The 25,224-nt window shown below is 42.5% G+C and overlaps 1 protein-coding gene across 2 annotated transcripts in view; it reads left to right on the forward strand.

Moving 5' to 3' along the window:
- The first annotated feature begins 492 nt into the window (after positions 1-492).
- Positions 493-25,224, forward strand: part of sema6a (sema domain, transmembrane domain (TM), and cytoplasmic domain, (semaphorin) 6A) — a 107,756-nt gene continuing 83,024 nt past the window's right edge. For both annotated transcript variants that reach the window (XM_034118105.1, XM_034118106.1), the window contains exon 1: positions 493-875. The gene's annotated coding sequence lies outside the window, so the exon portion shown is untranslated. The remainder of the gene's footprint in view (positions 876-25,224) is intronic.

The following is a 25,224-nucleotide window of genomic DNA, read 5'->3' on the forward strand; positions in this document are numbered from 1 at the left end:
GTGTTAAAAAACCCAACAGTACAAAGCAGGTGTTTCTGTGTGCATGCACCCCTGCCAACATGGGACCCTGGAGGGACCACCGAGGAAGAAAGAGCAGCCCAGAGCAGAGAGCAGACAAGAGAGGCTTTCAACCTGATCACATTCCGATTCGCATCATACAATACCTGCATCATTATTGTGTCTTTAAAATCACCATCGGCAGTTTGCATGACACAGACCAAGTGACCCAGCCTGCATGTCTTCAAAACAGCACTTAATCTTATTTGAATTTCATACTAACCTCTAAACATTTGTCTTTTTTTCAATCCGTGTCGACACTATTATTAGCTCTCAGGCTTTCTCCTTCTCAAACGCACATTCTTATGAAATGCCGCTACTTAAAAATAGAAATACAGTTGTCCATTACTGGCACCCATTGACACAATACCTCCCGTTCCAGAGACGTAGCTCCTCCCTGTGTATGTGTGAGTGTGTATGTGTGTGTAGCGGGTGGGTGACAGCTGGGCTCGCAGCGCTCCGCTCCAGTCTGGTAAGAAGCTTCATCTCCAAATAGGATGACCGTCGGCTTTTGTGGAGGGGACTGAATTCTGCGCTGTAGCTAGTTCTGGGACACCCGGTTTGTTCAGTTTACGAGAGAGGAGTTTGAAATCCGAAACATTGTTTTTTCTCTCTAGTGTGGATTTCCAATGGATATTCCGATTTGAAGAGGTGTGATTTGAGAGCGGCATGTAACAAAAAGAAGCGCATGAGAAAAGTAGCGCTCGTATTGTTATTCTGACCGAGCACCGTCTGAACCGCTTTGAGAGCCATACCTCATGGATTACTAAAATATATAGCTGTAAAAACTCCGAGGCATATCCATTCATGAGCTGAAGGTAAGATTTCTTTGTTTATTTCAAACTTTTGGTGCGCGTATAGCCCGTACCAGTGCTTCTCCAGCCCCGGAGGCTTGTTTTCTGAGAAGCCAGGCTGCCGTGCGACAAGTGCACACGCTTCACATGGTTACGTATTTATTAACGTAGGGTGGTCTAGCGTATTTGTATAGGTTTGTTAAAGTTCTGAGAAAAATAGAAAGTGCCTTATTTTCAAATTGAATGAGAACTGCGATGATTGTCTTCAAGGAAAAATCCCTGTGCCGATACAACAGACCACATGTTCGTGCGTAATCCCTTTTATGCTGTTTACCCATATGGAATAAAGAAGTGACCGTCTCAAAAAGAGCTATTGCGGATTACATTGTGTCAAAACCTCTTCACTATCATTCCGGGTAGCAGGTACATTTACGGCAAATAAGAAATGTGCTTGTGGGAACTTGCAGGACCCAGACCGACTGTTTTCCTCTTGCCTCCGTCTGACATGCTGTTTTTCATCCTCGTTGAGTTTAAAGATTACAGCCACAAAACTTCCATCTGTAGACTGAAAATAAGAATGGAAAATTGTAGTATTTGTATGTGCCTAAAACGTTCCCCCTTTTTTTGTGTGAAAACGCTTAAACAGTGAAGCGATGTGTCCGTTATTACAGTGCATGATGGGCTTTTTATTGGCCATTTATTTCACATTCATGGAAATGAGAATTTGAGCAGCAATTGACATGTACAGTAGACATTTTTGCAATCATACTTTCTGTTTTCATTCTTTATATAAAACTAATCAGAGATTTAATGTTAATAATTAATGAATAAGTCATTTCACAGACACATTTTATTTGTTGGGAATTGATTCGAGTTTGTCTGTGCTTCTTATACACAAACAAGCAGACGTTCACCACACAGTGGCTATAGGGTGTGTTCATTGAATTCAAGCTACCAGGAGGCTGAGTGGCCAGTGTTACTCTGGTCCCAAAGATCAATCAAATGTTTGTAATTCTGAGGAGGAGACAAAATTACACCGGTCTCAGAAGTGGATTTGCCATTAAATGAAGTGCTGCCTGCTGCAAATTATTTTTTTAACAAGCTGAGAGAAGAGATAGAGGCCTCACAAACCACATCCAGCAGCCTGACTGCCAACACCCAGTCACTCCCAGTGGTTTCCCTCTCCTCTCCTCTCCTCTCCTCTCCTCTCCTCTCCTCTCCTCTCCTCTCCCAGTATGAAAGATCCCCCAGAGTCACTGGAAAAGATGGAAAAAGGATTCAGCAAATCTAAATGGTTATAGATTATCAAGTGTGTAAGGGTGATGATATTAATGGGGGAATCTAAGGAGTATTGAATGCTCATGGCAAAATATGCCTTTTATCAGAAGATTGTTCGCACATAGTGTTTTGATTTTAGTATTGTCCTATACAAAACATTTAAAAGATTTCATGCCACCACTGAGAAGAAAGGGTGTTGTTTTTTATCCTTTTTCCCCCCTGAAATCGTTGGAAATATTTGGTACTTGTGTGTTTTTTTGATCTGCGACCTTAGGTCTTTTCCCACTCATACTGTGCTGAGTGTTACACATTGATATTGAATGTGAAATAGCAGAATGTTTCTATAACATTCGCCTTAAGGCATTCAAATGTCCTGGAGGCATTTTGCTTGAGATATTGCACAGGCTGTAAATCCTCCCATACTATTTCGTAAGGCTACAACACCACAAAACAGAGTGATAATCCTGCTATTAACACAGTATACATTGACATGTTATGGTGCTGATACATGAATTACAGCATGATTACCTTTGTCACAGCAGCTTGCCTGTTCTCCTCCTGGAGAGGCAGAATAGAGCTGAGCGACCAGAGTTGTTGCTTGTATTTGGAGCAATGCTCCGTGGAGCATTTGATCCGCAGATCCCCTAACAATAGCAATGGGGATGGCATTGTGTGTGACTGATGTGGATTTGTCCCACTGTATGTGTGGGGGAGAGAGAGCATGAGAGGGAGAGTTAGTATTTACCTTTGCCAGTTAAGGGCAGACGCAGTTTGAAAACAGTAGGTTTGAATAATTGATAAATGGCTTTGGTCCTGTTCCAATGAATTGGCCCTCCATTATATGAGACCGGTCAGCTGCTGTTAACCATTGATCTTCATTCAGACAGTGTCAATAGCCCCCATTCAATAGTGTGTGTATTTATGCATATTTTATGAAAGCCATGTTTTATTGATGCATGTCCTTGGTGTGTGGGCTGGTGTTTTAAAAAAAACAATTAGAGGGCGAGAAAGCATCAAACCCCACTAACTCATCTTGATGTGATTTATTAATGCTTAACCTATTTCCAGATTCTACATCTTTCTTAATTGCAGTGGCAACAATGACACTATACGCTAATCAAATCAAGTCGTAGAGATACAAAAAAAAAGGTAAATCATGATTGAGTATATTATGTTTTTAGCTCATTTTGTTTTAGATCAGCCTCATAAAAGAAGTGTGTATTTTTGATGAAGCTGTCCATCAGAGATGTTACATGCTCACTTTTGGCTGTGCTCCTTTGGCTCTCATTTGAGATTTAGTCTGTTGTGATTCAGAAGGTAAAAAAAGAGATAGGAACATATTTTAACAAGCCATAACAACTCCCACCCTGTATAGAGATTCACTTAAGCTTTTGCTGCTCCGCCTCTCTTTTTTCTAATTTCCGTGACCTACTGAAGTTGAAGTCATTATTCGATAAACGCTTTTCATTTTATGTAAGAAAACACACTGAATGATATTTTACAGGATGAGAGGAGATGGCACAGCTCCATCTATATTTCCATGCATCTTCTTTGTTTGTGCATATGAGAAAGCAGATATTTGCTCACTACCTGCCATCCTTTCTAGTTAAGTTGGAACATATCACTTCCTGTTTATATGAGATGATTAATGGTATTCACTATACTAAAGAGACCCAATACATCTCCCTGTGCATGGTCCAGTGTGCTCTATTCACGGCATGGCCCATTGAAAATGTAATCACTCGCTAATCACTTGCTTCAGCGTGTTGCTCTGCTCTAGTCAGTTGTTCACACACACATGCATGGATGCATGGTGTTCCACTTTCTAAGTTTCATTGTGTTGTTTGAACTGGCTGCTTTCGCCTTAACCCTTTCCTCTCCCAAGAAATGGCTCTGTAGTGCATCCATTGAAATAACCGTCTAAGTGTAAAACACTCTTCATACTCGTTACATTAGCATAATTGATTGAGCGTGTTGTCTATGCCAAAAATGCCATCAGCATGAAGGACCAGGCCAAGGCTTTTTTTCGGCCGGGTGCTGCAAGTCAGTGGTAGAATTGGCAGTGTCTTTAGTTTTTTTGGCTGTTGGTCCTTGGCAAAGCTTTGTTGTTAGAAATTAAGTCTATTAGAAAGTTATGGCTGGCCCATCTAGGAGAAGATTGCTAAGAAGCCAAACTTGACCACACAAATGAAAACAAAAGCAACATTTAAAATCTGCTTATAACACCAGGTTTCTCTTCATGGAAATGCTATATCTGAACTAGTCAGAACATGCAACATTAACACACACTAATACCTTTGTCAGAGCCGAGTTTGATCGTCTGTCATTACTCAAATGGGATGGAGATGAAATGCATTTGCAGGGATAATCCAAAAGCAGCAGGGCTTTGTGTGATTGCCTGGGAGATGAATGAATGACTGGCCTTGAAAAGAGCCAAGTCTTGTACTACAGACCAGATGATGTATGTATATCGTGGTACACAGCATTAAAGTATGATGTCCTAGTTCCTGTCCTGTTGTGCTTTTACAGGTGAGAGCAGCCAGCTGTGAGCCAGGAAGAGAGCCACAGTCTGTTAAGTCTCATTAGGGCCACATCCGCTGCTGAGGCAGTGGTTATTGCTGTGGTTAGTTTGCTTGTTGGAAGCCAATAAGGAAGTGTGTGTCATGAGTGTGTTAAGCATCAGGTAAACACCATCTTGTTTAGCTCTTTAAGTGCTAACTCTGCCGATGTGCCACTGTGCGGTGTGAGTCAGACCCTCTCACGTTTTCTGTGTGTATATTACCACTAAGCGCAGAGGGTGGCTCATGGTGGGGGGGGTTTGAGTGTGTGCATTTGTGTACTCTCTGTGACTCTGCGTGCATGTTTGCGTGGCGTTGTTGGAGTGCATCTGTCCCTCCTCCCCAGGCCCCAGCGATTGGCACTGCATCTCTCATCTATTAATCATAGAGCGCTTGCTCTCTCATTCCGTTGCCATAGTTTCAGGACCTGAGACAGTGTTGGGGTGCATGGCTGCCAGTAGAGAGGAGAAGTGAGAGGAAGGGGACAGAGGAGGAAGGAAGAGAAAAAGGAAAGGAAATAAGTGGGGATGCAGAGGGAAGGAGGAAACAATATACGGTATAGCAAGGGAAAAGCAAAGTAATTGAAATAGAGAAAAGGAGGAAGAGAAGTGATTGAAATAGCAATAACAGGCTCACACACCGAGCAGGTCCTCACATGAGTGTGCTTGAAGAACCAAAATGGATTCCATTTTTATCTCAGCAGTGAACCCTCTATCTCCTTCTGTGCATGCTTCTTTTTAGTCTCTCTCTCTCTCACACACACAGACACACACACAAACCTAAACTCTCTCTGTGCTCCTTCCTAAAGAGAGCAGGAGAATATTTTCACAGTACGCATCATCTTGTGAATAACTGCGAGTTCGTGGGGCTGGTGCATCTCCAGTGTGTTACAGTACATTGAGCGGCTGTTATTTCACCTTGCTGTACAATGGAGAAGCCTTCCACTGAGCTGAGATGGAAGATGGGCCGGAGCCCCCTGTTTCATGCTCAGTTGGATGTGTTGATGGTAAAGCATGCTGAATTCATGTGTTATTCAATGACGGCTAGCAATGGAAATAAACCACTATGGAAATGTCCAAGGCAGGGAATACCTGTGGCTATCAAGCCTGGTCTCTCTGTATTTATCTGCCTGTCCCTCTCCCTTTCTTCCTTTTCCTGTACTGTTTTCTATCCCTCTAACTTGGATTTCCCCCCCTCTCTGTGCAGGAGGAATACTCACCATGCGCTGTGCTTGTTGTTTTGGCTGTAGGCTTTGTACCTCCCATATGACCTCATAATCTCATTTGGGTCTTTTAATGGCTAACCATGCACTAATGTGGTGGTTGTACTATCGCGTTGTCTCATCACATCATAGCCTGCTGGTGAGCAATTCCAATGGGAGCTTTTTAAGAGCTGTCTGAACTGTAATCATAGGATTTTCATAACACAACATAATTTCTCTTAAATGCAGCTACACAATCACTCATAAATTAATTCACACACATACAAAAGACACATGTAAGTGTACACAGATTTAGACACCAGGGCAGATTCTTTCTTGTCAGAGGAATAAACAAAGCCTGTCATTGTGGTGCACAGTGAGTGCCAATGGGCAAACACCCAATGTACCTGATTGTAGAATACACTGTGTAAATCCCCCTTTGCTATGTATGAACTTTCTGCAGGGGAATTACCATTAGTGGAGAGAAGCACAAAGGAGGAAGTGATAGGCTGCGTTTGCTTTCTGTGCTGATGGCAGTGGGGTGCTTTCTGTGCCTTTGAAGTGATGGGATTGCAGGTGACATCATAGCGGTCACATTCTCAGGTGCAGCAGGTGAATTAATCCAGGTGGGGGATGAGGTAAAGGTGTGTGTGTGTGTGTCTGTGTGTGCAGATCCGGCGTGTTAATGCTCTTGAGTATCTGTGGAAGCAGGCATGCATGGCTGTGTGTGTGGACGTGCCTTTGTGTGTGTGTGCATCAGTCATCAAAGCAGAGGAAAGCCAGTGTGTAAGGTGATCTGTATGCTCATGGCAGAGCAGCAGTCATACTCTCCCAGAGGCTATAAGCCTAGCTGAATGTGGAACAAGCAGCTTCTTCTTCCACAGATACAATGCTGGTTTCCATGCGCTGACCAGACAAGGCTAGACAGATTAAGCTTATTATCCATGTTTCTAGATTTCCTCTATTGCAATATTTTTGTTCAAATGATCTTTTAACAGTCATGTAGTTTCACATAGACTAATATTGCTTTATATGTCGTGATGCAAACCTTTCTTAGCTGTCCATATAACCTGGCAGAATGATGTCAGCTCAAACAAGCATTGAGTGATATCCTAGACAGCAAGTCATTTGTAACAACCATCCCTGGCTCATCTGACACACTGATGACGATGATGATGAATGATTGCTTGTAATAGGCCCTGGGTGATTATTAATTATTTCCAGGTGACTGCTAAAGCTACAATGACATGGAGTTATTCTGACAAATAAACATGAAAAGTAATAAGGGAAAACTTTCATGGAGATGTGAGAGCAATCACAACAACTTAGACACGTTCAAGTTACGGATATAATATCCGAAACGTCTCACTATCAACATTATTTTAGTTTATATTAACGGGGTTTCTTACAGCAAAAATACAGCCTACATGTGTTCCTTCCGGGAATGCCTCAAACCTTGTTAAGAAATCAGTCTTCCCCTGGTCACAGTGGCTGGCAGACTACAAGTGATTCCCCTGAGGGTCCTCTATTTCACAATCCAATCAGCCCCAACTCGGAACAATATTACCTCTGTGTGTGTGTGTACATTTATTACATAGCTAATGAAGAAATTGCAGCCATGTGGCATAGGCTGGTGGCGTGGCTGGTGAAAAAAAGAAACACACGCAGTCTCATGCACACTCTCTAGTCCCCTAGCCCTTTCCCTCTTTTACCACAATACACACACATGCACACACACACGCCCGACCACAAGGCCCCCAGTGTTCTTGGCCTGTCTGTCCATCGGCTCATGCGGAGCGCTGGGCTGGGAGTACTTATCATCACTCCGCTGAGTGGAGGCCTCACAAAGGCCCACTCACACCGCGCACGTGCACACACACACACACACACACACACACACACACACACACACACACACACACACACACACACACACACACACACACACACACACACACACACACACTGTCAGCAGAGGGAGACTTTTCGGTATAGCCAGGACTGCAGGAATGATTATATATGGTGCGACAGCAGCCTGAGCCCACACTGCAGAGAGTTGCCTGATGGCAGGTAGACATGTAGGAGGCAAATCCTAGTGTTTTAAGTGAAATTAACACAACCATAACATTTTAAAGGAACAGCTTGACATTTTGTGAAATCAAAATGATTTGCTCTCTTTTCTAACAGTTTGCACTCGCTGTCATGTCTGTTGGGTAAATAAGAAGTTAGCCAGTGGTTGCAAGGCTTAGCTTCCTAAAATCAATGGAAATAGGGGGAAACAGCTTTCTTGGCATTGTCTGAAGGTAAAAAAAAGTATAAGCTGTAAAAAAAAAAAATGGATTATGTAAAAACATAATTACATGTGGTTTTACAAGATTATTGGCTAAATTGTTTTGCTGGCAGGAGTAACTTCCTGGAGCAGTCTTTGGGAAGTTACTTTTTCCTTGACCGAACACCTCATAAAACCACAAGGTGTTTTTTACAGGTTAAACAAATAAGCTATAAAGTGTGCCTTTGGAGGTGCTGCTAGGCAGATTGTGTTACTTATGCACCGAGCCAGACTAGCAATTTCCCTTGGTTCAAGTCTTGGTGCTAAGCTAACCAGCTACTGGCTGTTTTTTACAACTGCCATACTGAAATGAGAGTGGTATCTATCTTCTAATTTTTTTGTTTCAACATGCTTTATTTGCCATTTTGGGAGAGACGGGATAAGTAAACAGCAGACAGTGATGTTAAAAACAGGCAAAGCAGGCAGGTATCCAGGGGTCACAGGGAATGGAGGAAAGCACAGACTCACAGAGGTAACTGGGAATTTAAGTAGACAGGTAGAGAGGAAGCCAACCTGTCAGAGAGAGTAATAGGAAGAGGCTGGATGGTTAACAAGGGAGGGAGGCAGTGAGATTTTAGGCACACAGGGCAAAGGAACTCAACACATTTCCTTTTCAAAATGGATTCTTGTGAAAATGAATAATATGTCACCTCGCCCCCATCGATGCCCCTTTAATCTGGACAAAAGGTGCTCTGTATGTGGTCAGGTAATCAGGCAAGCAGTTTGATAGGCAGGAAGACAGACAAGCTGTGAAGCAAGAAAAGAGAAGTTGTGCCTTGCATGATAATGTATTAATTCATCCCCCACTCTGATAATGTTCACAGCATGCTTGGCTTGATTCATTCATCACAGTCTACTGGGGGCCTTTTTACGTTATTTGTTAAAAAAAACTCTTTGCTTTTCTAAACCTGTTAAGGCTTGATTTGTGTTCTGACTGGATTATTCAGGAGATGATTGCTTCTGGGTTTGTTAAGGTGTGTGAGGCTACGGCATGTTTTTGAGCCAGTGTCTTATTTGTGTATGTATACACTCTTGATGCATAAATTGGTGTGTGTAGAGACTGAGAATTCTGCAATGAGGCCTATTTTGGTCTCTGAGTAGTTTGGTTTGATTGGGCAGCGCGGCAGCTGCATACTGAAATGCTGTCTTTTGATCTACTCCCATCCTTAACTAATCTGGGACTGTCTCATCTGTTTAGCTGAAATGTTATCCTTATTTGTTTCTTGTGGGATCTGTTTAATTTCATCTAAAGAACCAACAAATCCTCCAATTATTGATTGCGGAATTATACAGCAATTGAACCCTTGATTATTTAATTGGGTTTATAGTCTGAGTTAGGAGACATGGCTATGCGCCCAGCTCCTATGAGGAGAGTTTGATGAGTCAAAACTGGTCTGACATCATCAAAGAGAATATTTTCAGATTTTGGAAGTAATTATTAGATTGTGTGTGTTCAAATCCTGTTTGTATGAGGCTTTAAACTGCTGCTCTCATCTGTTAGACTGGTAGGAAAAACAGAACACAGCCAATTCATTAGTCAGCCCATCTTCAGTTTCTCTCCTCTTTCTTTAGTGCGTGTTTGTGTCGGAGAACATGTGAGCTAACACTGGGTGCATGACATCTAGTAATGCTAGCTAGTATAATGCTAGCCTGGTAACTAGATAGGAACACAGGACGGCAGGTGAGGCTATCTAGACCCACTTTCCGTTAATGATTTAGGTGGTGTAGATGGGTCTTACTCAAAGGGAATGGCTTCTCTTTCAATTGTCATGTCTTAAAGTAACATTTTGTATTTATTTTAAATGTACATTCATATCAGAAGATTGGAGTCCTGAGAAAACCCTTTTTAAATTCCTCCTCAGTTGTTAGAGTGTTGCTTTTGCCTTGTTTTTGTCACATGGCTCCTTTACCTGAGGCCTGTACTACGAAGCTGGATTTTCGCTTAGCCGGCTAACTTCAGGGAAATCTCGGGCTTTCCGGTCCTACGACGCTGGTTCTCTTTTTAGCAGGCTAGATTTCCATGGTAACTTATGCTGAGCGGCAAACCTGCTCCGGAGCAGGTTAGGTGGCAGGCTAAGGCCCCGCTCACACGGGACCGTTTGCGTTTATGCACAGTATGCGTATTCAAAAAAGTCTTCCGTTCACATGCATTTGTTTCATTTAACGTGTCTGTTCAAACGAGGCCGCTGGAAACGCTGTAGTACATATGCTGGGACTGTAAGTGGCGCTGTAACTTCCGCCAAAATACACCAAAAGCCGCGAAGAAGAGCAACCCAAGCAGCCCCGCTGCAATGTTGCCATGGCTACCCTTCTGTTTAAGCCCCGAAACTGAAACTGAAACTGAAAGAAACTGAAGCACGTCTCCGTGTAGAGGACGGCTCAGAAAGAGATATTCTCTACAAACACCGGGTGAGATCCTCCTTTGTCAATATAATGGATCAATGCATGAAATCTGACTCTGTTTATTTTGTTTAAGGAGTATATTGGGCGTTAACAATTCTGGTTTGCCTTTTATAATATTATTTCATTCAAGAACCCCTTGTGCGTTTAATTAACACAGCTATTTTTGATAGTTGCTGCAGGAGAGGTGGGGAGAGGCGGGGCTATCGTTATTTTTTCAGGAAATATTTGTATAGAGGTGATTACACGGACTCGGTTGACCCCCCAGAGCGTTTCGTTTGCAAATCTATCCACCTTGGGACCCGTTATTGTTTGTGGGGTCAGTTTCTATCGGCCTCGTGTAAATAATAGGGCTATACGCACGCGAAACTATGCAGATACAAGCAGTTTTCTCCTCGTGTAAACGGCGCCTCAGTGAAAGCACCGCCTGCTGACCAATCAGAGCTCCGTGTGCGGAGTTTAAGGCGCCGTTTACACGAGGAGAAAACTGCTTGTATCTGCATAGTTTCGCGTGCGTATAGCCCTATTATTTACACGAGGCCGATAGAAACTGACCCCACAAACAATAACGGGTCCCAAGGTGGATAGATTTGCAAACGAAACGCTCTGGGGGGTCAACCGAGTCCGTGTAATCACCTCGATACGAATATTTCCTGAAAAAATAACGATAGCCCCGCCTCTCCCCACCTCTCCTGCAGCAACTATCAAAAATAGCTGTGTTAATTAAACGCACAAGGGGTTCTTGAATGAAATAATATTATAAAAGACAAACCAGAATTGTTAACGCCCAATATACTCCTTAAACAAAATAAACAGAGTCAGATTTCATGCATTGATCCATTATATTGACAAAGGAGGATCTCACCCGGTGTTTGTAGAGAATATCTCTCTCTTTCTGAGCCGTCCTCTCCACAGAGACGTGCTTCTTGGTCGGTCGATGCAATATCCACAGATTCGGTTTCTTTCAGTTTCAGTTTCGGGGCTTAAACAGAAGGGTAGCCATGGCAACATTGCAGCGGGGCTGCTCCGTTGCTCTTCTTCGCGGCTTTTGGTGTATTTTGGCGGAAGTTACAGCGCCACTTACAGTCCCAGCATATGTACTACAGCGTTTCCAGCGGCCTCGTTTGAACAGACACGTTAAATGAAACTAATGCATGTGAACGGAAGACTTTTTTGAATACGCATACTGTGCATAAACGCAAACGGTCCCGTGTGAGCGGGGCCTTAAGCGATCAATTCATATTACAGGATAGAGGAAATACAGAAAAACTGCCGTTGCAGGAAAGACGGCCGGCCAAAATCAACTGACTGTGTGAACGTGAACGTGAACATTTATAGAATATCCCCTCCCATCTTCAGAGCAATCTGACTATTATAATATTAGCGTTAAGAAAGCTTACTTAAATATCTGCCACGACATAAGTAACCGGACATTAAGTACAGTCCGCGGCACTGTGAGTGCAGACGTCGATGTGTCCCATTATCATTCATATCATATCACATCATAATGTATCATATATTTCCTTATCTGAGTCAGCTTCTTGAGCCGTATCTGGCCGTGCAACACTCACAGTGTCACATACTGTATGCAGAAGTATTATTTTAAGCAACACATTAAGTTGACGAAACACTCGAGTCAAATTCTCCTAATTAAAGTCAGATCCACTCGTGTCTTGGACGGGGCAGTGATTTCATAAACCTGTTAATGTACGCATTCAAACACTTTTTCTTTTACCAGCTGTATTCACCTTGCAGGTGCAGCTATGTGGCTTTTATCCTGGATAAAGTGTTTAAGTCATGGATGTTTAAAGTTTAACTTCTTCATATTTGACTAATATTAAAGTTCACTTTTCATTCAGGAAGTATGACGCTGTGCTGTCAGTACGCTTGTCCGTGTTTGAGATTGGTCGAATGCTCCAAATACCACCCCTTTCATGTGAACGCGCAACTAACTAGATAGGACACGGCTGGCTTGAGCGATCCACTTGATAACCAGCGTCGTAGTACAGTTTAGCCAGAGCGCGTATGTTTTGGATTGGGCCAACCGGCTAACTCAAACATATCCAGGTTAGGTTGAACCAGCTTCGTAGTACAGGCCTCTGGTCTCCATCTTGAGTTTAAACTGCAAAGTTACAGTATGTTACATCACATTACAAAAAAAGAAACCAGACAGCAAGGGAAGGAGGTGGGATGAGTCTTTGGAGGTGCAGCTCTGACCTAGATAATATTGGGAGTTAAGAGTGCTGAGTTGAACCTGTGGTGTACGACTTTGAATTGCCTTGTGTTGAAAGGTGCTATATAAATAAACTTGCCTTGCCTTGCCTTGCCTACGACCATTGTTGTCATTCAGACTGTATCTGACTTTTATCGCCATCCTTCCCTTTAGTGGTGGATTTGCATGTCTGTTTGGTCCTGTGAGGTTCAGTCATCCAGTGTCAGCTGAATTCCCTCAAGCTGACTGGTTGATTGTTGCAGACTCTATCTAGAACAAACAGTTTTCATGCAGCCAGCTGATAAGATGGGACAGAGTGCATGTTGTGTTCTCACTGGCGCCGCTGCAGCACTCATTTGTATCACACATTAATAACAAGTGAAGGACTTAGCAACTATGGGTGACCCAGACTTTGTAAATGAACAGTCACAGATAGCACAGAATCCTCAGACAAAGATATTTGCTGTCTTTAACACTGTGAAGAATGTGGTTACAAATAATTAGATCACTTGTGTACATTACAAATGACATTCACACAGGTCTACACAGTTCTTACAAACACATGCATGCCCACATATATGCACACAAGCATGCTCAAAACCACATTAACACATAAACTCAATAAAGCAGGACCTACATCCAATAACCCTGTGACAGCTGAGCAATTAACTGACACGTTTGAAATATATCCCATAGTAGAATTTAGTACATAGCTGGGATTCAACCTTTTTACTGCTACTGTGGTTTTATATGCTTCTAGTTGTACATAACAACTATATTGCATACACTTTTTGTGGCACTTGTAGACTCGACAAAGAATGAATAAAGCTTATCTAAGAATAAAGTAGGAGCCATTTTAGCATCACGTACAGTACAAGCATGTTATTAAAATTTAATGAACACGATTCACTCCATAGTACAACCCAGTCATATTTTCCCATGTTTTAATATTTGAATAGTTCATATTTCATCCTGGGCTGTGTGATATGCTGATTACAGAGGGCAGAAAACGGCGGGGTTTCAGCTATTTTCATTTCCACTTTACATCAGCGCCTCACTCCTGTTCAGGGTAATTGTCTGTACGAAGCAGCCTACATGGCCTCAATTACCTTGGGAGGCTGTATTCCTTACCTCCACCGCTTGCATAATAAGGCGTGACTTTCTATGTGAGTGCTCTCATTGCCTGTCCCACCCTGGAGGCAGTCACATAGTTATTCCTTCATTACGGTGATTTCCATGCTTGTAACACTGGGCTAATTATTATAGTAAATACTGCCTTAGCTGTGACTACAGCAACAACTGAATGGCGTGGGTGAGCATTGGAGAGAAGGCATTTAATTGATTATTAGTTGGATTCCTCTGCAAATGATTGGAGTCCGTCTCACACGACAAAGGAAGAGTGACGCTATTTTTATCCAAAGCACCTTACTGGATAGCAGCAGAGTGGATTTTTAGGTTGTATCAGTATGAACCAGTTAACATGTTCTAGTGTGCAAACTTTAAAATGTAGTGCAATGAAGTGGCAGTGCTTCAGTCAATTTAGGATAAAAAGGAACAAAGTCTCCCATTTTGTTCTGACCAAGCAATTTCTCATCCACTTTTCGTCCTTAATTCTTTGTGCCACTATATTGAGATTAAATAAAGATTGTGGTCAGGGGAGATATCGATTTTAGTGGCTAGAAGGGTAGCCGATTCTCAGGAGCTTTTTATAGCCATTAGCAATAGTTATTCATTCCCTGGGATGCATTGTGTTACAGCTAAGGAGGGTGTTGGAGCTCACACTGGGATTGTAATCAATGGAAGCATTTATAAAGTATTTTTCAGAGTGTCTTTCTTCTTCTCACGAATGACCTCAGTCTTCCTCTTTTACACCAAAGTGCTCCCATCATGAGTTCAGCCCATGGCTCACGTGTGCCTTAATATGGTCATCATATGATGTGCAGCAATAAAACCATTACAGGAAGGTTAGTCACAGGAACAGCTTGCTGACTACAGTATCTGCCATATGCCTCACGTAAACAAAGCTAAAAGGAGATATTATTCACAGTGGGATGTAATGAGGAGCTGAATGCAGAGGAAAGAGGGAGACCTAACAAGTGAGGAGGCTTTGGTTACCCTTTTAACTGATAGCTATCTCTCAAATGGACGGACAGAGGAGTGCACCTGCACTGCAGCCATTTGTATAAGAGGACAAACAGTGTATTTTATTACCTGGGGGATGATGAAACTTTATCCACCTTTGAGGGGGTTTTATGGTGGACTTTAATGAACAAATATGTGTGAGAGATAAGAAGCTTTAGTCAGGGGTTTATGGCATTGTGACGGTTAGCTGGACATTCTAGATGATGTGCATACGAGTGCCCCCATACATACATGAATAGGCGAACACACTCACCCAGGCAGCCAGGCATGTGCTCACTCACAAGCAATCATATATCATAGATATAGCCTCTCAATGTCACTCATACATCCAGAGCTACCCAGCAGAACACAGCCTCAGGGTGAAGACATGCCATGCTAAGGGCTGGGCTGCGTATGTGTCCCGTATCTACTATCAGGGTTTTGGGCTGGGTTCGTTGTATCAAGTGTCCGTGGGTCGGACATGTGCTGGGAGTCAGATGTCTTTGTGGTCAGATGAAGATCTGATCCGTGAGAAGACTTATTCTCTGACTCAGGTTTTCTTTGTTTTGTTGGCGTCAGGTTCCTGCTGAAGAACACAATTAAATAATGAAAGGTGGCTGTATAGGCTCAATTGAACCTATTTGTGGATTAATCCTTTATGCAATCATATTTAATTTATTGGAGAAATGTGTTGAAAACTGGTAATTAGTTTAAAATACACATCTGGTTATAGCTTCTATATTATGACAATGACATTTTTTTCGAATGTGGGTCTAATTACCAAACAATTGTAATATGTCACCTTGCATTCTGGAAAACTACAGCTGCCATCTTCACTTGTAAAAATTATAAATTGATTGATCAAGAGAAAATGGGAGATCATCGGTTAATCATTAAAACTAACATGAGATTGTTCTGGCTGATGATTTTTGGCACTATAACTCCCTGCAACTTACAGTAGCTTCAAGCAACTAAACAACGTATGGCACATATATATGCTTCATGAAATAACACTTTGTCGCACCATCTGTTGTTTTCCAATTTCTTTCAATTAAAATACATTTGGGAATTTCAGCATCAAAGTGCGGCCAAACTAAGAACACTGAGTCATGGTTTCTAACAGCATGACTCTTACCTCAATTACACATTTTGGCAGTGCGGGGAAATAGCATTTATCCAGCATTGCGATGTGATGAAAAGCCATGTCAAAGTGAGCGTAGGTAGATCTGATTGCAGGGTGTGTTTGAAACATAATATAGATCTGATTTTCTTCATGTTCAAAATGAGAAGGACATGATTCCTCGAAGTGGTGAGTTGAGTGTTCGATCAAACCTCATTGTGTCTCTGCCCACCCACACTGCAGGCCGAGGATGTAAGCTATAGTGGTCGTTCACAAAGAGCCATTCAACTAAACTTCCTCCCCTAAACAGATCAAACGTATAGATAAGACGAACAAACATGATATTTCCCCCATCTTTCTTTCAGTCAATAAAGATGTTCTTTTGTATAAAACAGACCCGTTTTCTCAGCCCTTAAGGTATAGACATGCGGAGGAAAGTATCAGGTCGCGAGAAAAGCGGATCTACCTGACTGCAGGGTGTGATTTCCAGATTAGTCACTGCAGGAAATATCTCTCACATTTACAATTTGCCCTTGTGCAAATGTAGATATGTTGTAAGACAAGACAGGAACATTTAGAGACATTTTTGCTGTGCTAAATTGGTCTTGTTCTTGTCTGTTAAACAAATACTTTGACTCAAGCTATTTAACCTAGTTCTTATTTGTTTTATTCTATTCAAACCTTTTATCAGAACCACATCAATTCCTGTGCATAAGAGGATGTTTCCTGGAAAAGGCCTGACCTCCACAGGGGCTTTTCAGACAAGCAACATGAAAAGCTTTAATGAACAGAGCGCATTCTGTTGAGAGCAGCAGTAGATAAATAACAAACATTTATGTCCATAAACATGTAAGCAACAACTTTAAAATAGAAAAAAGGGCAATGAGTGCCTGTTCTCTTTCTTAAAGATTGCAGTTGTTGACATAGTGTAGGATTTGTAAGGATGAGGCAGACGAGGAGGAGAAGAGAAATAGATCTGCTTTGGTGGAAGTTGGCCTCTCAAGAGCGCAGTATGGTGCTCTTGTAGTTGAAAGTGTGTGCATGTATTTGTGAACATGTGTGCGGGTGTGTGTACATCAAAGTTTTTTATTTTCATGTATTTTCTCTGTGCTCATGCCCTACCCCGCTGTGAGCTTGTGTGTACTTAGGTGTAGACCCCCTGTGAAGTAAATATTGCAGCGCTGGGAAAGCAGGGCCAGGCGCACGGGGCCAGAGCAAAAGAAGCAAACAGGGCACACAACCTGCACACAGACCCTTCTTTATACCCCATCTATAACACAGTTCCACGAAGGACAGCCTGAGGCTAGAGAAGGTCTGTCAAGGTAGTTCATTGTGCAGTAGGAAGTGGGTTGTTCATATGGTAATAGCTGCTGGAGCGGGTTCCTTCAAAGCCCGTTTGTTTTAGTGAAAGTTGTAGTCACTCATTGAGGGGGACTGGATGGAATGTGACAGGGTGCACTGCTGTTTAGTTACTGTAGCTTAATTGACCCTGAGAAAGACGAGCGAAGGCGGTTGAAGGAGGAGGAGGAGGGTTATTGCTAAAAGAAGTGGAGGAAGAAGAGGTGGGAGGGAGCGAGAGAAAACGGACAGAGCAGTGGGGGGGGGCAAAAAAACGAAAGAAGAAATTGAGAGAGACAGAATGAAAGAAAGAAGAGAGGACGCTTCATTATGGTAGAAGCAGCTCTTTCGCTGGAATCTGTTTATCTGTTCAGTCGACAGGAAAAGTCCTTGTGGTGAGCGCGCAGCACAGAGAGATGGATTCCTCTGAAGTCCTTCTGCTAATGAGCCAACTTGTCCAGAATCATCATCTTTCTAATTATTTACTACATTTTTATTTATGGTTCCATTTATGCCTTTTCTATTTATTGCATGCTGATCCGCTGTTTTCTTTTCTGGGTCAGGAAAAAGCTGAGTCTTGTCTTTTCTCATTATGCTACATTATGATAACAATCACAGGAGCATTGTGGATCAGCAGGGAAACATTTGTAGAGGTTTTATGTCAAAAACCTCTACACCCTTAATGATTTACAATCTATCCGATACTTGTTTACATTTATATCAAAACTTAAAAGGGTTAACTTGCTGATAGGGCTAATGACAAATCAGCTGATCACCAAACGATTAGGACAATGCCTCTGGGCAACATGATTGTTCTTAATAATTCTTATGGTAAATGAATGCGTCTAAACGTTTAAAAAGAAACTCAGTCTGGTAAAAGATGGAGAGATGAAACTGATTGACATGTTGACAACCCTTTTTAAAAATGATTTAAACTCTCCAGCCTGGTAACCAAGCCTAGTTTAACTGAATAACTAAGTTTTCATATTCAATGTCAAGTTGTTTCTTTGCTTAAAGAAGTCAAAGCGGACATATAAAATATGTTTGTGTGTGTGTTTGTTGTGTGTGGTTGTTTGTCTTTCTGATATACCCCTGAAGTCATAACTAGGGAGGACTAATCTGACAGATGTGATGGATGATAAAAAAGACACACACATGCACGCACACACACGCACGCACGCACGCACGCACGCACACACACACACACACACACACACACACACGTTCATAGTTTATTGTGCATGGGCTACACAGCCACCTTTCACCTTGATCTTTTACACAAATGTTGAGCAAATCATCAGTTCAAAAGATTGGCAAGGCTGCAGTAGGAGACAAAACAATTGAAACGTTCAGTCCCATTTTTCTATTTCCTCTGTATGAAATGTTTCTTTTGTCTGAGGACACGATTTAATCAAAAATGTAGCGACCTCCACAGACCTTGGTCAGGCTCCCCATTATTTGGGTTGAAGCTAGCTGCAGTTGGTGGGGCTATTTTAAGGCTCCGGCTGCTGCTTGCCCTGTACTTCCTATATCTCTCAGTGGGAACAGGGAGTCATTGATCTATTGCCTAGCAGCCCTCCTGCACCCCCCCCCTCTCCCCCTTTCAGCAGGAACCTACAAAGCATCTCTACCCTGCAGCTTTCACCTTCATATGGCATACCAACTACTATATACTGTGAGTAAAAACAAAATATCAGTGTGAGAGAAAATCAGTTGAAATCGCTTTAAGTGACCACATTAGCACATTGAACCTCAAAAAAAGAACGTTTTTCTCATTGTTTGCTACACAGTTAATAAATAATAGACCTGGAGACCCTCGCCCTTTCCAGTGTTCAGTAGTATTTCTCAGGTATAAGAACAGAAACAAAGATAAAATGCTGCCTGACTCTCCAGCCAAGCAGTAAACACCTTGGCATACTACCACTGCTGATGCGGAGAAAAAGAGCACATGCACTTTTCTTTGAAAGGAGATATTGTTCAGTTTCACTTTGACTGTATTGTTGCTGCTCAGAGGGGACCTTGTGGCTGTTTTGTAATGTGGTGACTTTTTGAAGTTGATCTTTAAACTGAAGAATGACTGAACAACTTCTTTGGTTAAGCTTTTACAGAGGATCTGAAGTTTCAATGGACAAACATAGAGGAATTACTTAATTCTTAATGCATACGTTGTGGGAGAGATTTGGGACTAATGTCAGGTGTCAATCCAAATTAAATGCAGATGTTAACCAAATTTATGTTAATTAACAACTAAATGTGTGCATTTTATGCGTTTCCATGCACTACCTTGTGTGTCAATATTAGCTCTCAAGTCAGGTGCCATATACCACTGCAAAAGATGATGTTATTAAACAAACTACAGCCAAACCTCCCAATGATGGTTAGAAGGTTTAAAAAGGGATGGAAATATGGCATTTATGGTTGTTCATGTAATAACTGGAGGAGTATTGCTACATACTCTCACACTTAGTAGAGCGAAAGCTTGACGGACCTATGATTTATTGCTTATTTCCATCTCACATCGCACTTTTCATCCTCAAGCAAGCATAAAAACTTTTTTAATCTAAAAATATTCCAATGATACACTGCGGGTTATTTCCTGTAACTTAGTGTTTATTTGACCAAGTACGAGGTCATTTTTCAAGCTTCACCTGTTGGCTTAGCAGCAGGAGAAAGGATTGCTGCAGAAAAGGTCCACAAATATCCCACATCCATCTTGCTCTCTCTCGCTGTCCGGCTTTTCTCTCACTGCATGTTCTCTAAGCTCCCTGCTGATGGTTAGCCGAGGAGAGAGGTGAGACGAAAGAATGGCATCCTGGAGTCTGTATATTTGTGTGCATGTTAGAATATGTGTATTAGTGCTGAACGTACTGCTGCGTGTAGCTTTCACTTATCTTTCATATGAAAAGTCAACTAAATATAACCCTTTTAAAAAGAGACAAGGAGACTTAAGGGATGATGGAGGGGTGTGCTGCTGTAATAATGCAACTATTGAGACATCTCGTCCCTGTGACGTGTTTTGGTTCACCAGCAATCAGGATTGTTCATTCATAAGTCCCCCCTGTGCCCACTCAATCACCACTTTAGTTTACATAGCCCGTCGTTCCGTCTGAGGTTCTGGCTGTGGACCCTCCTGCTATGTCTTTGTTTGTTTTGGTAATGGATTCCAAGTTGCTATTGTTGTTTATGTCACTTGGTGATTGATGGGAAAAACTCAGCTTCTCTTAGCCCCCCCCCCCCCCTTCCCCTCCCAAAGCCATCCTTGTATGCCTCTCAATATGAACACACAGTGAGCAGAACAAGTTCCATCCTATTCTCCTGACAAAGTGACTCACTGGCATCCGGATGCTCGCTTTTTTGGACCAGCGGGCCATGCCTTTAAATCAAGAGGGAGACCTTTCTGAAAACAAGGTTGATTCTGTGTGGCTATGACAGTGCAGCCTCCAAAGGAAAGGTTGAGATTATATGCGTGGACAGTTTGGGGGTCCCTCTATTCATCGGCCATGTCACCCCATGGGGGAGGACTAATTGGTGGCCCCTAAGAGCCCCCTGTTTTGTCCCCCGTGCTCACAAAGGCGTCGGGGTGCGGTCGCGTAGAAGATGGGGGTGGAGGGAGGCAGCAGCGAGGACAGAGAGAGGAGCAGGTTTCCCATAGAATAGTTGGCCGGGATGAACTGGATGGGGGCCTCGCCACTGGGTTGCAAGGGGACACGACACACTCATTCACTCACTCATTGACACACACACACATATACCCTCTCAGTGGGGGACTCTGGTGCCAGTTGCTGGCCTCCTCCTCTACGAATGATCCGAGACTGACCCACATAGTCAGCCATGTGTGAGGCTTCCCTTTATCCCACAGCCCAGTTGAAACATTGAGTTATGGGTGTTCTCTGGTGCTCCCTGCTTTCTCGGCTGGGACTGCACTGGGGCCCCATGTGGGCCGACATTGTTCACCCCGACCCAAGGACAATGAAGCTGTTGGCTTGGCAGAGAGAGAGAGAGACAGGGAAGGGGGGGAATAGGGAGAGAAAGAGATTGAGATGGACAGGGTGAATAATTGAGAGAGGATTGGAATGGTACAGATAGAGAGATATGGAGGTATAGAAAGTGTTTGGGGTAAAAGAGACGGAGAGAGATTGCATCTTTGGTAACGGAGGTGGAAGAGATAAGAAACTTAGACGACAGAGGTAAAGGGAGAGTGGAAGATAGGCATGAGAGATAGAAAGAGTGAGACAGTGGGACATATGGTGAGACAGACAGGGAGCAAAGCGACTGGGCCACTATGAGTAAGTATTGATTGCAGTGTGTGCTGGGTGTCTTCAGCTGTCAGAGCTGGATCCAGAGCGGGGTCGTTAGTGTCTGCGTGCATGAAGGCTGGGCATTAGTGGCTCTTTAACAAACTCTGTATTGATTGGGACTTAGAGGAGGACCTAGATGTATACGATGGGATAATGTCCTCTATGTAATTAGCACCATTGCTCTGATAGTGACATTGTGCAGGACATAAGGGCTGGAGGAAAGAGGGAAACCATTAGTTCCAATCTGAAAGATTCTTTAAAGTAAAAGCTTCATTTCATAATTTCTCCCCCTGCAGTTTTTATGAGGCTTTTAACCTATCTGCTCCCACCAATATTTAATCTAGATTCAGGCATTTTATGCGGTTAAAAGCAGTTGATGAAGCTGATACTAATAGTTTATCTTAAAGGCATAAAGACGATAAATCAGGGAAAGGGAACTAAGACTGTGTCATGGGTCATTTAACACGTTCTCATTCTCTCCCCACTTCCATCGTTTCTCCCATCTATTTGACCATGAATAGTGACCTGCTCTCAAAAGAGCAATATAATTGACAAATGACTTTAGCTAATCAAGTGATTGTGGTGATGATGATTACCGAGAGAAAGTGTTAACTCGTAGAGCCAAGCAGCTAGCTCAAGTACACAGGCAATTAAAAAGTGCATTGATTCAGACTCATATGTTGTAGGAATTGTTCTTTTTACAAAGCTGAAAATAATCTTGTAAGGAGAAGGAGTCGTCTATTGCATGTGAAGGGCCCTTACACACACATATCCAATCAATAACTGAATAAGAAGTTTACATTACCAAATGCAAACAAAATCATCAGTCAGATCTCTATTCCTTGAAGTCAGATCTCTATTCCTTGAAGTCAGATCTCTATTCCTTGAAGTCAGATCTCTATTCCTTGAAGTCAGATCTCTATTCCTTGAAGTCAGATCTCTATTCCTTGAAGTCAGATCTCTATTCCTTGTAGTCAGATCTCTATTCCTTGAAGTCAGATCTCTATTCCTTGAAGCATTTTTTTTTTACGTTTGGCAGCATTTGTGTCCATAATTAAAAGATGAAAGATGGTGCTGAATGTAATGATAAAAGCTGCCTGGCTACCACAACAATCTTACAGGCAGCTGATGCATGTCAGCTGTCATGTTTTAGGTATATCTGCAAAGATCAAACTTTTGTTCGTGTGGGACAACAAAGACTTTGTGGAAGCCTTTGGTGGCATCTTTAGAAAGTGTTCCCTATCAGAGGCTTTGTTGCAGTTCATCGTTTCTGGCAATATAACATGTATAGCTCTTATTCTATTCTCGGCTCAGACTCCTACTTATACTTACTTGACTTTTTCTTTTTAAAACAAAGGATTACTTGGTCCTGGCTCAGTGTGCCGTTGTGTGGGTCGTCATTGATGAACATATTCATTTCCCAGCACACACCACACCAAACCAGTAGCATGTCATCAAAAGCTTAGACTTAAGCGCTGTGTGCACGCAGCACGCTCACTTCTGGAACCCATTTTAGTGTGGGGTAAAACCACATGAAAGGTCTGGCCCTATCCTTCCGCACAGACCCCCATCCCTCCTTTTTTTTGTATCCCTGCCTGCTTCCCTCCATTGCTGTTGGAAGATTAGACAACTTTACTGGATTTTATAATCAGAGATGTCAACCACAGATGAAAATGCCCAGGCAAATGCATTTTGATAGCTCCCAAGAAGAGGGAGACATGTGCAGGCCATTATGCCTTTTCCTCAAAGACAGCTGCTGCCTCTGGATCTCAGGACTCCCTGAAAGTCTGTGGCATAAATGGAAGGTAATTACCATATCAGAGATCAAGACTCTAGGCTCTGACACCACTTTTTCAATTACTCAGAGAAAGTTGTTAAGATGCAAATTCAACAAAATGGCTGAAACCCCCAGAGAGGGATATAGTTTCACACCCAAAGCTGCTTCTTAAGTTTCTTAGCTCATCACATTTTGACAGACAAAGAGAGAGAAAGGATGGGTGGGGTGCGTACTACCTATGTATAATTCATTCTCTTCGTTAGCGTGGCAACCTAACATTTCATTTCAGCATAAACATCCTCAACTCAAGATTCATGGCAGTGTACCTTCATTTTAAGCACGCAAAATCACCTCATTCAACCTTCATTAAATGCTTATTTTGCGATGATATTGTGCGTAGAGTTTGAATTCGTTAATCAGGCTTTTCTTTTTCTTTTTACTTGACATTTAATCGTTCCTCACGACAAAGGCATGTTCATCAAATATACACAAGTCAGTTTGTCCTTACATTTTTCTTAATTAATCGTATTTGGCCAGTGAGTGTTTCCTAGCCATTGGATATGAAATCACCTCATTCAAACGTAATCTGTAGGTTTGCTTTCAAAGTTCTAATATTTAGTTTTCTTGGATGATACCCAGTAATGCAGATGAATTATGCAGGAGCAATGTACTGAACGTTACTTAGCTGGCCATAGTTATGCAAATGTTGGATTCTGCCTTCAGCACAAACTCAGAGGAAATATTTAGAGGGTATGTTAGGGAAGATAATACACAAAGTGCATGTATTCATGGTAACCATGCGCACAAATGAAAGAAAAATGTGTGCATTGGAGGACACAAGATAATAAGACATATCCTCTTGCTTCTTAGAAACAAAATGGATTTAGCTGACTGTTTTACTGACCTTCTAAAAAACAGACCATCATTGGCACCCTAATAAGCCCAGCGCTCATGCTTCTGTGGACCTTACACGATATGAACAATGAAACTGGCATAACTTGTGTTTTTGCCCTTGAGTCATTATAAAGTTTCCTAGAGTTAAATAAAAGAAGAAATCACAGCTATTTGTGAAGTGTCAAACATATATTCATAAAATATGACTCTACATATGTTGTTTATCATGGCTCTCCGTGGAATTAATATGAATAGATGTAATGGGAGTAATAAAGACAAGGACAGACCCAGAGGGAACCAGTAAGAAACAACAACTGAAAGATGTGGAAGAGCAGTCCGGTCTGACTGGCGCTGCCAGGAACGCTGGGAACACAGTGGACGTGCATGTGTGTGTATGCGCGTGTGTGTGTGTGTGCTTGGAGAGCGTCTGTGTGTGTGTGTGTGTGTGTGTGTGTGTGTGTGTGTGTGTGTGTGTGTGTGTGTGTGTGTGTGTGTGTGTGTGTGTGTGTGTGTGTGTGTGTGTGTGTGTGTGTGTGTGTGTGTGTGTGTGTGAGAGGGAGTGTGTGTGTTGAGTGAGTGTGCCAGGGCCTGGAGGAGGAAAGTCTCTCGCTGAGGTCATGCCATCTAAGCCTCCACACTGGGGCCCACCCTGCCTGGCAGCCACACACACACACACACACACACGCACACGCACACGCACACGCAAACGCAAACGCACACGCACACGCACAGATATAAAGACTTCAGGAGATGCTGCTCCTATGTGGCATGAATGGCTCTGTTAACTCTGTGTTGCCCTCATCATGATGGCCTCATTATGATGGAGCTGGATTGTGTGGGTGTGTGT

Source organism: Trematomus bernacchii, unplaced genomic scaffold, assembly GCF_902827165.1.
Source record: "Trematomus bernacchii unplaced genomic scaffold, fTreBer1.1, whole genome shotgun sequence".
Taxonomy (NCBI): domain Eukaryota; kingdom Metazoa; phylum Chordata; class Actinopteri; order Perciformes; family Nototheniidae; genus Trematomus; species Trematomus bernacchii.